Source organism: Sorex fumeus, unplaced genomic scaffold (assembly GCF_029834395.1).
Source record: "Sorex fumeus unplaced genomic scaffold, SorFum_2.1 ptg000002l, whole genome shotgun sequence".
Taxonomy (NCBI): domain Eukaryota; kingdom Metazoa; phylum Chordata; class Mammalia; order Eulipotyphla; family Soricidae; genus Sorex; species Sorex fumeus.
In genome coordinates, this window is record NW_026606059.1 from 24,325,736 (window position 1) to 24,337,215 (window position 11,480).

Sequence of the window (11,480 nt, forward strand, 5' to 3'; positions counted from 1 at the left end):
ATTCCCAAGCCTTGTCACTAGTCTCGGAGATTTGTCATTATTTATAATCACAATGGTAGAGTCAAATGCTTATGAAATCTTAATACATACCGTTCAATCAAGCACTGCACTACCTTCAAAATATATGAGTAAACTCCGTATATGAAGATCTAAACTGAAATTTGGAGAAAAGGAAAGGGCAAATGGTTCTCAATTTCCACCGTGCTTTGAAAAGTGAAAAATGACAATTTACTACTACTTGCCACCTCCCTTTCCTCGACTTCCCCACCCCACCCAAACGGTAGGAATAGAAGAAGAGCAGGGCCTGAACCTTGCTTGATCACCCACTTCAAACACTGCAGGGGCTACACTGAGTGTAAACTGGTGCTGGGAAAGGAGAGGGGTGTTTTGAGGGTGGGGAAAAGCTCTCAGGGCTGGAGGGGAAGAATGTCGGAAGAGTAACTCTTGGGGGGAGGGGGGGAGAGAAGGAGAGATGCAAAAACGAAAACAGGAGAAAAGAACAAAAACACTACTACTAGGAAATAAACCTAGAGAAGTTTAGTTTCCAAGGCGGCCCATTAAATTCCGAGCTTCTATAATGTGAATTCTCTAGTCCTTGCTAGCAGGTGAAGTGCTTATTGAAATGCCTTCAAAGAAAAGTTTACTGACAACTGTTTGCATAGTGGGATGGGGTCTTTTGACTCTGTTCCATTGAGCAAGCCTTTGATACGGGGCGCATCAGGTATGAAGCATGATATTATATTCAGAGCTTTTTTTAAACACGTGTTGGCTGATTCCCGTTAGACAAGTAATGGTTATTGCTTAACTGACACACTCTTTAAACAACCTTCCAAAGGGCACTTCTGCCCAAAGAGATTTAAGATGGAACAGAACTGTATCTGAATAAGCATCATACGCCTATGCAGTATGCATATAACCCCTCCCAACACAAGAGCATCCCTGGAAGAAGACATCCACTCCAAAAACGTCTCTAGGACACAAGGACGGTCTCTGAGACTTAGTGACAAGGCTTGGGGATGATGCTCCCAGCCTAAGCACCTCCCCAATAACCTCTGGTCCAGAGAGATCCATGGGGCCAAGAATTGCCACAGGCCACACACACACACACACACACACACACACACACACACACACACCCCTCCACCAAAACCCCCAAGAGACCCAGAGACCTGACAACCACGTGATCCGCCAAGAGTCGCCCAAGCTTTCCCTGCACTCAATCAAATCCCAAGTTTTATTTTTTTTCTTCTCCGGGTGGGGGCGAAGGGCCTGCAGCACCCTCCTCCCCACCGCCCCTCCCCGCCTCCCCTCCAGCACTTTCTCCCTGCCCGCACCGCAGGCTGCGGGAGGCCTCGGGGTATCCGCTTTCAACCCCGCCTGGCCTAAGGGTCCCTTCCGGGCAAACCGACGCCCCTCCTTCAGCCTCTGGGTGTGTGCGTGTGGGGGGGGGGGGGGACGACTCCCCCACCTCGGCTCCCGCCACTGGCCCGGGGCCCTGGACTCGGGTGCAGCCGCGGGCGAGAAACTTACCTGCGCGGAGCCGCGGCGGAGTCGGGGTCGCAAATCAGCCGCGCCGCAGCCGCCGCATCTCGCCGCCGCCGCCGCCGCAGGTTGCCCCCACCCCTCCCCGGCTGCGCTGCCCGGCGCCGCACTTTCCCGAGCCGGGCAAGTTGGCTTGCAAAAGCGAGGTGGGGGGTGGGGGTGGGGCCGGGGTGCTCGGAGCGCGGCCGCCCGAGGGGGGGGTTGCTTGTGGTGGTGGTTTGTTTGTTTGTTTGCGCCCCTCGGCCGGGCAGCCCGCGACCCCGGACCATATGCTGGGAGGATATTAGCTGGGCTCAATGGCGACACGGCAGTGGCCCGACTCGCACCGTCCGATCGATTTACTAAACAAACTGAAACGTGGGTGGGGATGTTAAACAGTAACCAGCAAGCCTCAATGAAAACTGAAAGCGCCGCGGCCCGCCACCGCCTCGCCGCGCCGGTTTCCCGGTCCCCGAGGTCCCCGCGCGAGCGCCCGCGGCCAAGACCCCGGCCTCCGGGCACGATGCGGCTCTCCCGGGACCCCTCGGGGGCCACCCGCAAGCCGCAGTGGCCCAGGGCACCGCCGAGGCTCTGATCCTGGGGGTGGGGGGTGGTCAGTGATCGCTTTTCCACCCACCCCTGCACCCCGACGAGCCCCGGGACCCGGCGCGACCCACCCCCACACACACACCCCGTCCCGGGTCCCGCGTGGCGCTGTCAGCCCCGGAGGCAGAAGGTTGGGGGGACACGCGGGGCGCCTAGAATTAGGGGCTGGACACGTCCAGAAAAAGGGCCGGAAGTATCAGGCAAAGGACTGAAGTTCCCAGGAACAGCACCGCGGCCACGCCGCTAGGGGAAGCCTCGGTCACTTCTTTATAAACCGCACCTAGGGCGGCTGGGACTCCCTTTGCCCCAAGCTAGTGACCGCTGAGCTCTTGCAAGATTTCCGGGAAGAGGAAGAGACTTTTATTTATTTTCTTTCTTTCTTTTTATTTTTTAAATGTTGCCGTTCCTAGCCCTCCCAGCCACCTGTGGCTTTGGCCGTTAAGTACTTCTTTAACATATGTATCGGATGGGAAACGGCCTCGTCTCCCTCCCACGCCCGAGGTGCAGGGTCCAGCTCTCCCGGCCTTCGCAGGGATGCTGAGACCCACGCCAGGAGCGCTGGTCATCTTGACCAGGCTTTTGTGAACTTCTCCATACAGCCCAAAGCTGCGGCTTTTAAAAACATCTCAACAATTTAACTTCGTGGTTTCAAGAATGAGTGACTTCAGGTCAAACAAGTAATTATCCTCATGAGATAAATAGTTACTTAATCCGTAAGGTTTTTCTTTTCCGACCCAGGGCTTGGCGGTTATTTTAAGACTGTAATAACAATGCCAGGAGGATCAAAGGGCTAGGTATTTTTTTTCCTTTTTCTTTTTAGATCGGGTTTACTAAACTTTCTCAGTTTCCTCCTTCTGAATCTCTTGCTGAAAGGCTCTTTTAAAAAACAAGTTGTTGGCAGTCATAGAAATGGGAACAAAGGAGAGAGATCATATACTATTTTCTTTAAATGGACCTTCTGGAGCAAAACACATTCTTTGGGTCCTCGTCGTTGCCCACGCGACCTGCGAAGCACCTAGCAAAAGCGACCTCAGCCCACCACTGCCCCGGGAAAAAGTCCAGAGTCTGCTGAGGCGGAAAAGTAACAATTAACGGGTTACACTTATTATGTAAATCTTTCATAGGTGTGCAGCTTAAAGATCATCTCTAAATATTCTCTCAAAACATTTCCTGATACCTGAAGAGTGAAGGTAATCTTATTGTTTGCCAACATCTAAATGCATAGTTTCCATAAAACTTTTAAGTCTGAAGACAGAAATTCACTATTCCCGTGCGTGCAATGCATTATTCCCAGCGCCCTGGAAGCTGCAATGCCACCTAACATCTGTTGTTCCATCCGAGAGCACAATTCAGTTCAATAGTCTCGATTTATTTCACTAGTAACAAGTTGAGATGTCAGTGAATTTGGTTTTGCATGATTAATTCATCATCATCGCTGTATGGTAGATACCCTGAACTATCAGGAAATGATCATCTTCTCGTTCTATGCTGAAAAATGACTTTCACACACTTGTAAAACTTTTGCTAGAGAGTTTATCATCATAGCATTTTGCATAATAATGAGAAAGTGAGCAATACGTTCAAGGAAATGCAAACTTTGTTAAGACTTGGGTATCAGCTAAAGGAAGTATTGCATTTTTTCCATTTAGAAAGTCTCTGTGAAGAGTTTTATATAACACTGCCAATTCTCCTGCATCCTGAACAAGAAGGGAGTGGTTCCAGGTGACTAAATAAATAAACAAATGAGTGACATTAGAGCTCAAGGAAGGTAGGGGTTGGGCAGTTTACACCAGATCAGCCAGTGCCAGTTGACCAAGCTGTAGAGCATCAGCTATATTGTCCCTGAAACTAATTTATTTCGGTTCTTCATGGCATGAGTTTATGATGCTGAAAATGAAAAACGCGCCGCCCCAGACTCATGGGAGGTCCGAGGGACACAAAGAGAAAGAAGAGATCAGCACAATTTTTTTTTTTTTTTCAGAAAATAGCTCGCAGGAACTGTCAGATCGTGTCTCTATAGTTAGTATGGGTATAACTGCCTGTACTTTTTTCTCCCCTGTTGCTTTAGCCTAAATCTAAACATGAAAAAAAATGTGGCGTCAAAAAAAAAACCCACAAAATACCCTTTATTTTGCTTATCTATTAATTGTTCCCCTGAGTCTGCACTTTTCTTTGCCAATTTATTTTTCACACACAAACGCACGCACACACACGTAAAATATTCCTCTTCCCAGTGTCACCACGTTGTCCTGATAACCACTCTGACTTTTCCCATTAAGGTTCAAGCTACTGGTAATTAAACGCAAAGGCAACGGAATGAATGATCAGGTGGTGGAGAGGGCGCGGCAGGAGAGTGCAACCTCGAGGGGGCAAGATGCTCCCTAAGTAATAAGCATCCAGGGACCCCATTCCAGAGAGCAGTTTCATCTCCCCCTGAGCCCGTGCAGGAAACCATCGCAGGATGCAACAGCGAAGTGGGTTTTTCCTGCAGACACGCCGCACCTCAGCTGCCAGATGCCGCACGGGAGCTTTGGCTCGGGGGTCCGGGGCGCAGGGGAGCCCGCACCGCCCCGCGGGGGCGCCGTCTGGGGGCGACGCGGCTCATCCTCAGGCATCCTGGGACGCAGGAAGGGGGCAAGAAGCGAGGGAACGGGGAGGAAAGAGAATAAAGGCACACAGCTCTCCACCTGGGCCAAGCCCTGGGACCCTTTCCAAGCCGATCTCCCGTGAAGGACCGAGCACCGCGGGAGAAAAACGTTCCCGGGGGAGTGGTCTCGGCTGGAACCAGAGTCTGGAGCTGCTCTAGGCGTCTTCCCACAACTCCAGCCTCGGGGGCAGGTGTTGATTTTTGACCCTGGGGAGGAAAGAAGCCACCCCCATAAAACCACGGCCCCCGCGCCTTCGCACCCCGCCCCCCGCCCGCCAGCTCCCAGGCCTCGAGAGCGTTTGGACCCGATGGAACGGTTCTGTGCTGGCTGGAATTGCGGCGCGGGGCGTAGAGGCTTTTCCCTCTGGCCGCCGCGCCTTGCCTCGTCGGTCTTTAAGGCCAAGCACAGTCCCAGTGCTCCCCGGCGTAGCCCAAAGCAAGGACACAGATCGCCTGAGCCACAAAGCTGCAGGTTAGCGCCTCTGGAAAGGGGGTCGCAGAGCTCTCCATCACCCCCACCCCCAACCCTGCGCTGTAGCCTCGGGCGAATTGGCCCTTTCGGCGTGGAGCGCTAATGGGTTGTGACTCGGATCTCCAGGACTTTGGTATCCTCCGGCACTTATTTGATTTGTACGGGTCACTCGTCTTTTAATGTCTTGAATTCTAAATGATAAAAACTAGAGCAAAAGACCAGTGGCACCGGCGGGTGGAACACGGGGTAGGCATTGATTAGTGGCTCTTCTACTGCAGCAGCAGCGACACCTGAGCTGAGCCTGTAAAGCAAATGCCCAGGCGCTTCCCTGCTCCTTGATGGAGCCAGATGCTTTAAAACACTAGTGGAAAGCTGCAAGCCCGGTCTCCAGGACTGAACACGGTTTGACTTCACGCAGATCCAGATAAAAATGGGAGTCTTTCATTCATTTATGCTCGAGTCACATCAGAAGCACCCAGAGTGAGTGCAGGTAAGTAGGGCCATAGGAATGTTACCACACTCCCGTTACCTGTTAATATTAACGCGGAACCAAGCAGATTGAATGTCTAATAGGACACGGCTCTGAGTGTGAGAAGCATGATGAGACAGTGTGCAAATCAAACATTTAATAATTTCTAGCGTCAGCGTAGGGTTCTGTGCCACAAAAACAAACTGCTAGGTTGAATCTCCGTCCCCACCCCCATCTCTTTGTAAATTTCCTGCTGAGGTATTGATTGCTAAGGTCTCTGCAAGATTTGCAAACTTTTACAGTCATTTATGGTGCGTGCAATAAAAAAAGGTGATATGACCACACTAGTTCAAGTTCGAATGCAAAGATGTAATCCGGTGTCCTTGGCAACTATCTGTGGGACCTGTTTGTCTTGCCTGAACACACCCTTCTCTGCAATGAGCCCCTCCGTACATTTTCAGGGTCTGGGCCCCTCCATGGAAAGGCACACGTGTTCAAACAAACACAAGAAGATTGGTGATTTCAATCACGATTCATGTGGGGGGGGGGGGGAGATTAATAAAATCTATCATGAAAAAAACAATTTAAGTCCCCTTCTTTCCTACTATTATTTTTTAAAAAGGAAATTAATCACCACACAGTAATCTGCAGAACTTTTCTCTACGGAAAAATTAAAGTATTGGGATGATGTAAAAGAGAACAGAACATTTTGGAGTGTATGTGCTGAAAGAAGAAAAAAGAAAGACTTGGATATTTTAGGTGGGAATATATGGCAAGTTAAGTACACATTTCTTTCTGTATTTTAATTGCATAATTTTTCAATAAAGTATGAGGACTTGTTTTACTCTGTAATTGTAGATAGAACTCAAAAGCCTTATTAGAAACATTATACCCAGTTTTACCAGTCTTTCCCTTTAGTTAAGATTATGTGTACACCTACACATAGAGGTAAAGAGAGAAAGGGACTGACTGGGAGAGAGAGAAAGAGGCGCTTTTCTAAAATTTCCCACTTTGAACCAAATCGGTTTTCTCATCTAGTGCTGCAAATAAAAATAGTTCTCAGCTAGCTTGGGAGGATATTCAAAATCCTACACCTGCCATCTAGTGGGCATAGGAGAAAATGCTGATTCTCACAGCATTTGGGGGAAAATACGAAGGTTACTCTCTAGCTGGGCATAATTTCATAAATAAGTTGTTTAAGAAATTAAACAAGAAAAGGTAACTTGAAATCTAAAAAAAGGGGAACAGTTGTGCCAAGGGATTTATAATCATTTGATTGCATACCATTTCCTTCTGCAAATCTTTAGATATCATTAAGTTTATTTCCGTTATGTAAATTAAATTTATACTCCTTTTTCTTCTAAGAGACCTTCATTTGGATTTTGTTATGTGTATTTCTTTGTGTTAAGCTCATCATCAGTTTTCTTTATTTGGGGGGGGGTGAGGGAGGGAGAACCACACCCTGCCATGTTTAGGGCTTACTTTCAGGACCATATGGGGCTCTGGCATCGAATCCATATCCCCATGCAAGGCAAGCACCCTACCCACTGTACTATTGCTCTGGCCTTCACCGTCATTTTTAGATTCAGTTTATATATTCTAATTAAAAGAAGTTAATATATATCACTTCTCGTTGAAATGCTTAAAATGTTCACAGAAACCATCTTTCATTTTAGAATACTAAAGAAGCACTGGTGAGCTGTGGAATTATGAGCATGAAATACCATTTTTATTAGTATTATAAACCATAGAATCTCAATTAGGCATCGAAAATCAGATGGGCTGGACACGTAATGAGATTTGGAGACAACCGCTGGACTAGAGCCGTTACCGACTGGATTCCACTGGATGACAAAAGACCACGTGGCCGCCCACCTACAAGATGGCCAGACTTCTTCATCAAGACCCTGAATGATCGGTTTGAGGCTGTTCGTGTTCTAGAATGAGCAGACACCATTGGGCTACACTAGCATGTGACAGGGACGAATGGAGACATTACTGGCTCCCACTCTAGCAAATCGATGAGTAATGGGATGTCAAGTGATCAACTGATCAGAATCTCAATTAATAAAATAAATTTTTAAAAGAAAACTAAAGAAGATAGGAGACAAAAGAAAGGAAGGACAAAAAAGGAGAGTGCGAAAAATGTAATTAATTATACCATTATATTTGACACCTCATTACGGGAAGTATGCTATTTCAAAAGTTAATCACATATCAAAAATAAGTAGGATAAAGTCTACTTGGTTACTTGGTTATGTAAGCTTAAAAATACATTTCCTTGAAGTTCACATTATAAAATAATTAAGCATCCTTAGAAGATTTTCTAAGTGAAATAGTTATTAAAAGATCATCATTATATTACAATGCTAGATGACTTCTCATTTTTTGGAGTGTTTACAGTGTGTTTTACAGGGCTTTTAATCAATTAACACACTGAGTACTTACAACAGCCCTCAAGGATTTGTATGATTAGCACCATTTCATACGTGAGGAAGCCGAGAATTGCGCAGAATTGCGAAGCTGGTAAGTGCAAAGCTGATCTGGTTCCAGAAGGAAGCCTGGCATCTGTGATGCTCTTCTACTTCCCACTGATAAAAGAGGCAAAAATATGAATAAATATGTTCCAAATATTACAAACTTATAGGATTTGCCAATATGAGATAAATCCAAAAGAAATATATCTGAAGGTTTACAATTAATTTGCTGATTATCAGGCATCCAGGTGAAAAATGAAAGTGTAGTTAATTACTATTAATTATAAAAATCAAGTAGTAGAAAGTCAAGGATGGAGTTCTTGTGGTAGGATGTACCTTAGCATGTCTGATATCTGGAGTTTGATTCCCAGAACCTCTAGGGACCCTGAGCAGCAGTGAGTGTGGCCATTACTTTTAAAAGTCAACTACTAAGAAAAATGTATTTATTTGACTTATCTGTTTTATACAGCATCTGACAGATACAGTGAAAACCTTTACATGAATTTGTCCTGTAAGTGACTGATTCCCCATCCCACATGTGGAACCTCCTTTTCTGATCCCTGGTGCCACAAAAGTGTATAATCTAGCATATAGCAACTAAGTATATGAACATCACAACTAAAGTGTGTGAGCCCATCATTGCAACAACAAGATTTTTTTAAATAACAAAACTGTATACACACAATAAAAAAATGGTTCATTAGTCTATGTCTACCTATGCTTTAATCTCAAATAAAAGAGCTACAGATGCTACAGTCCTTATAAAGCCCTCTGACAGATTGCCAAAGATTTATCTCTGAATTTAACTGACTCTGTCAGCGCAATTATCTTTTCTTCTTGTCATCGAATTATAATTTCAAAGTGCATTTTCTAAACAAAGTGTATATACCTTCAAATTTTCCTATTTGCTAATTATGTACAATATTCTTCCACAGTTTTAACATGAGCAAGTTTAAGAATCAAGTAGCTTAAATGATTATAATTAAATGTATTCAAATCCTTTTCAAAATAACAGGAGAATCAATTTATTGTTTGCGCTTAGAGTGTTATGTTCAGAATTTAGGCAAATGATCAGTCTTAGGCACAAGTTGCTTTTTCCTTTAAGCTACCTCACTGGAGATATTAATTACCAAGTAGCACTGTGTTATGTAGATTTCCATTTAAGAGTAACTGTGCTTTCAAAAGCTGCGAGCAGCTTGCTCAGGATTCCTGCCATGGTTTCCTACTCACAAGTGAAGTAAGTCACCAGTTCTGCCTTTCTGATCTCTTACATACCTCCAATCAAGATCAGACATCAGATAAAAAGCCTGAGACTGCCACAGTCAGGCCCTTTGTATCTTTCCTGTGTAGCCATGTAGATCTAAGTGCACCTTCCCCTTCTCAGGAAGAAATATTGATGCTCTCACAGGAAGAGGAGATTCAACTCCTGTTTAAGGTTAATCCCTCCACCTGTGTTTTTGATCCCATTCCTTCCTGCCTTTGCCTTGCCTTGTTCTATCAATTATTTCTTTTTCTTATATCTTCAAACTCTCCCTCTTCAATGGTGTTTCCCTGCAGGCTATAAATATGTTCAAGTCTCTACCAACACACTAAAATGTTAAAAGTCACACACACACACACACACACACACACACACACACACACACACACCTTGCTTTCTCTACTCTGTCCTGTCCTCTTCTAAGTATTATCTAATACTTTGGTCCTTTTCAGTCAAGAATCACTAGCCTAGGGGATTTATGGGCACCCTATCAAAACCTTCTGTTCATTCCTTCACCTGCTATAATCTGGCTTTCCCTGGTTCCACTCTGCAGACTGTACTTTCCAGAAAGGTCTTAGTGGCCTTCTAGCTGATAATCTAATAAGGACTTGTTCAGCTCTTATATTAAGTTCACCAGAGCCTATTCCTAACCTCTTAAACACCCTTTATCTGTTTGTCTTACCATTTTGCTCCAACCATCCTGTAACAACTGGTATTTCCGAAGATTTTTTCCTGTAGACTTTATTTTCCGTTTCACTCTATATGCTTTTCCTGAACAACCCCCTGCACTCTAATACTTACACCTATCACAAAGTTGACTCTGTGTGCCTTAAATTCAGATATTTTTGCTAAGTACAGGTACTATAGGAGTGTTGGTCTCACACTAGTTTAGAAGTCATTTCCCTTAAACTTTTCAGAGACACTTCAAATTCAGTACGCCTTAAATTCTCCAGTTAGCTTACCCGCAGACATATTTTTCTATTTTGATTACTTTAAAGGTAAAGGTAAAGGCCCTCCCGTTGATCGTCCATTTGCTCGAGCGGGCCCAGTAACGTCTCCGTTGGAGACTTTGTTGTTACTGTGTCTGGCATAGCGAATACTCTCGGTAGCTTGCCGGGCTCTCCAAGAGGGGCAGAGGAATCGAACTCAGGTCGGCCATGTTGGCTTGATTACTTTAATGGTAAAATTATTTAGACCCAATTGCCTAAGCCGCAACATAATCGTAAGAACCAGTAACTCCCTTTTTCATTATCCCAAGTTAGGACTTCAGTTCATTTGCCTCAAAATATGAAATACAGCATAGGGTTTTATACCTTTCACATAATAAAAGAAAAGTAGTTTCCACCAAGTAGGGCAACTACTCAATACTGTTGGAAATTCAAGTTCTTTCTGTCTCACTGTTCCATTGCCTTTAGTGTAAAAATCTCATCCTCCTAGTCACAAACTATTTTTTTTCGGTTTAGCTGCTTTATAAGCAGGAAGAAAAAGGAAGAGGAAAAAAGAAAAAGGATCATGCCAACTATCACAATCATCTCCCTTTAGGCAAATTCAGTCTTAAATTAACAATTAGCAGTTTATATTTTCACTGGTTAAAATGGGATCAGGAAGATATCATTTATAAAATATGCATAATAAAAACCCAGTGATGCTATATTTGAGGTCTTGTAATAAGTATTAGTAAATTGGATTTAACTTAGAATAACTAGTTAATAATGTAATTATTATGTCTTGCAATTTTTGGGAGTGTTTGTTCTGGGTAGTTCAACTGAGTGATGTAAAATAATCTCGTGAACTTTAGAATCTCAGCTGCCAACTGCTGATGATTTTCTATCTTACATCTGACTTTTCTTTGCATAAAAGTCAATCATTTATTGGCTTTTTTCCTTTTCCTAGTTTCTAGTTTCTTCCTTTCCCAAGGCAACAAAACACACAGTTAATTTTTTCTCTAAAAAAGTATATTTTGTTCATTAAATTTGTAAGCCCCAACATTTTAAATGGAATCTGAATAATGAAATCAAACTATTAAG

At 44.5% G+C, this 11,480-nt stretch overlaps 1 protein-coding gene across 1 annotated transcript in view; it reads right to left on the reverse strand.

Moving 5' to 3' along the window:
* HNF4G (hepatocyte nuclear factor 4 gamma) overlaps nucleotides 1–1,678 on the reverse strand; it is a 130,086-nt gene extending 128,408 nt beyond the window's left edge. Inside the window, exon 1 of the mRNA XM_056110602.1 lies at nucleotides 1,531–1,678. The gene's annotated coding sequence lies outside the window, so the exon portion shown is untranslated. The remainder of the gene's footprint in view (nucleotides 1–1,530) is intronic.
* Nucleotides 1,679–11,480: the final 9,802 nt, after the last annotated feature.